Source organism: Dendropsophus ebraccatus, chromosome 7 (assembly GCF_027789765.1).
Source record: "Dendropsophus ebraccatus isolate aDenEbr1 chromosome 7, aDenEbr1.pat, whole genome shotgun sequence".
Lineage (NCBI taxonomy): Eukaryota > Metazoa > Chordata > Amphibia > Anura > Hylidae > Dendropsophus > Dendropsophus ebraccatus.
In genome coordinates this window covers 54,408,515-54,412,237 of record NC_091460.1, presented here as the reverse complement: position 1 = coordinate 54,412,237, position 3,723 = coordinate 54,408,515, and positions in this window count along the sequence as shown.

The following is a 3,723-nucleotide window of genomic DNA, read 5'->3' as shown; positions in this document are numbered from 1 at the left end:
GACCGAACACGTGTTCTCCAGCAGTGGGCGGGGCCCCAGAGGGTGGGCGCTATGTGTAATATGTGATTACTGTAGATGTGGCCCTTCAGCTGCTGCAAAACTACAATACCCATCATGCCTGGACAGCTAGAGCTTTGGCTTTAGCTGTCCAGGCATGATGGGAATTGTAGTTTTGCAGTACTACAGGTTTAACACCTATGCTATAAGTGATGAAGGCCATTTTAAGGCATTCACAGTGGGGTATGGTTGGTAAGTTTACTCTGCAGATATAAATACTATACTATACAATACAAAAGCTATAGTAATCCTACTTTTTGTTATCTTTTACTTCTTTTAAAGAACAAACAAGAAAATGCTCTCCTGCTCTGGATAGTCCCTGGCATGGACAGAGGTGGCAGCAGAGAGCATTGTGTCACATTGGAAAGAATACACTACTTCCCGCAGGGCATACAGCAGCTGATAAGTACTGGAAGACTGGAGATTTTTAAATAGAAGTCATTTACAAATCTGTATAACTTTCTGACACCAGTTGATTTGAAAATAAATAAATACAATAATTCTTTGACTTGCCCCTTTAACTGTAAAAAACTGAACTGAAATTCCACCACCCTTATATGTACTGCAGCACCTCTGAAGCTAGAGACAGCACTACAGTGGGGAAATATTATTATTATTATTATTATTAGTAGTAGTAGTAGTAGTAATAATAACAATAATAATAATAATATTAACCCCTTAAGGACAGAGCCTGAAATGGCCTTAATGACAGAGACAAATTTTATGAATTTGACCAGTGTCACTTTATTCATTAATAACTTCGGGATGCTTTTACCTATCCGGCTGATTCTGAGATTGTTTTCTCGTGACATATTGTACTTTACATTTCTGGTAAATTGGAGTCGATACTCATAACGAATCTTTATGAAAAAAAAACAAATAATGTGAAAAAATGTCTACTTTATGTTGGTAGCTTTTATTAAACGATCTTTCATTTTTTTTAGACGATAGGAAGCTTAAAACATTAGCAGCAAATTTCCAAATTTTCAGTAAAATTTCAAAATCAGATATTTTTAGGGACCTGTTCAGGTTTAAAGTGTATTTGAGGGGACTGTATGTTAGAAAGCCCCACAAAGCACCCCATTTCAGAAACTGCACCCCCACACTCTGCAAAAGCACATCCAGAAAGTGTTTAACTCTTTAGTGGAGTCACAGAAATAAAAGCTAAGTGTGTAAGGAATTTGAAAATTTTAATTTTCTGTGCAGAGATTTTATTGTAATCCAATATTTTTCATAATTATAAACCTATTACCAGAGAAATGCACCCCAATAATTATTGCTCCGTTTCTGCAGTTTATAGAAATACCCCATATGTGGCCCTAATGCGCTATTTGACGCAACCACAAGCCTCAGATATAAAGGAGCGCCCAGGGAATTTATATGGCTCCGTTATATTTGGTCATTTTTGACTGTACCACTTCAGGTTGGCAGAGGCTCTGGGGTGCCAAAACCTAAAAACACCCCTAAAGGGACACCATTTAGAAAACTACACCCCTCAAGGAATGTAACAAGGGGTGCGGTGAGCATTTGGACCCCACAGGTGCTTCACAGATTTTCCGAACAATGTGTAGCGCAGTTTCTCCCGAGTACGGAAATACCCCACATGTGGACATAAAGTGCCAAGCGGGCGCAGGACGAGCCCCCAAAGGGAAGGAGCGCCAATTGGCTTTTGGAAGCTGAATTTCACTGGAAAGGATTTCAATGGCCATGTCGCATTTACAGAGCCCTCGTGCTGCCAAGACACTGGAAACCCCCCACAAGTGACCCCATTCTGGAAACTACACCCCTCAAGGAATCTAACAAGGGGTGCAGTGAGCATATGGACCCCACTGGTGACGGGCACAAATGTGGACCAATGTGACGTGAAAGGGAAAATTTTCATTTTTTCACTTTCATGGCACAAATGTGCCCGTCATCAAGGGGTCCATATCCTCACTGCACCCCTTTTTAGATTCCCTGAGGGGTGCAGTTTCCAGAATGGGGTCACTTGTGGGGGTTTCCAGTGTTTTGGCAGCACGAGGGCTCTGTAAATGCGACATGGCGTTCATCATCCATTCTAGCCAAATCCAACCTCCAAAATCCAAATGGCGCTCCTTCCCTTCGGAGGCTTGTCCTGCGCCCACATGGCGCTTTATGTCCACATGTGGGGTATTTACGGACTCAGGGGAAATTGCTCTACACATTTTGTTTTTTTCCCCCTCTTTTAACCCCTTGTGAAAATGATAAATTCAAGGCTAAACCAACATTATAGTGTAAAAAATGTAATATTTCATTTTCACGCCGCATTGTTCCACATTTGTGCCCGTCACCAGTGGGGTCCATATGCTCACTACACCCCTTGTTACATTCCCTGAGGGGTGTAGTTTCCATAATGGGGTCACTTGTGGAGGGTTTCAACTGTCTTGGCAACACAGGGGCCTTTTGAATGCAACATGGCCCCTCGAAATCCATTCCATCCAAATCCAGCCTTCAAAAACCAAATGGCACTCCTTCCCTTCGGAGGCTTACCCTGCACCCGCATGGCTCTTTATGTCCACATGTGGGGTATTTCCGTACTCAGGGGAAATTGCGCTACACATTTAGTCTTTTTTTATCTTTTAGCCCCTTGTGAAAATGAAAAAATCATGACAAGATTAATGATTTAGAGTAAAAATTTTACAAAAATTACACTAAATGTTGGTCTAGCCTTGATTTTTTCCATTTCCACAAGGGGTTAAAAAAGAAAATGAACACAAAACGTGTAGGGTAATTTCCCCTGAGTACGAAAATACCCCACCTGTGGGCATAATGTGCCATATGGGCAGAGGGCAAGCCACCAAAGGGACAGAGCGCCATTTAGAGGCTGGAATGGAGGATGGAGGCCATGTCGCATTTACAAAGCTCCTGTGCTGCCAGGACAGTAGAAACCCCCGACAAGTGACCCCATTATGGAAACTACACCCCATAAGGAATCTAACGAGGGGTACAGTGAGCATATGGACCCCACTGGTGACGGGCACTTACGTAGAACATGTGCCAAGAAAATAAAAAATACAATTTTTTTCATTTTCACGTCCCAAATGTGGCCGTCACCAGGGGGCCATATCCCCGCTGCCCCCCTTGTTATATTTCTTATCGGGTATAGTTTCCAGAATGGGGTCACTTGTGGGGGGTTTCTACTGTCCTGGCCGCACAGAGGCTTTGTAATTGCATCATGGCATCCTCTAATGGGAATGGCGACCATACCTATTTAGCTAGGGAAAAGGGACTATTCTAATTTATTTGGCGGTATTAGGCCAATTATTAGTTTATAAGGTTGGAAATGACAGGTGTCCATCAAATTCAACCTGTGTTGACCCAGAGGAAGGCAAAAAACCCTCGTGAGGCAGACAACAGTAGTCTCATCACAGGGGAAAAATTCCTTCCTGACTCCATAATGGCGATCAGAATAATCCCTGGATCAACGTGACCCCTGAAATAGGAATAAGGGACAGAATTTAGATAATGTAGAACCCCAGTGATGTGTGGTGCGCCTTGAAGTGATCCAGTATGCAGAGGCCGGGGTGATCAGGACAGGTGTCACACTGGAAAATGGTGTCCTTCCTGATCCCCCTGTTACGCCACACTCTACACTTCTTCTGGGGTCTCCCTTTCTCCAGTGTGGGGGACGTCACCTGGAAAATGTTG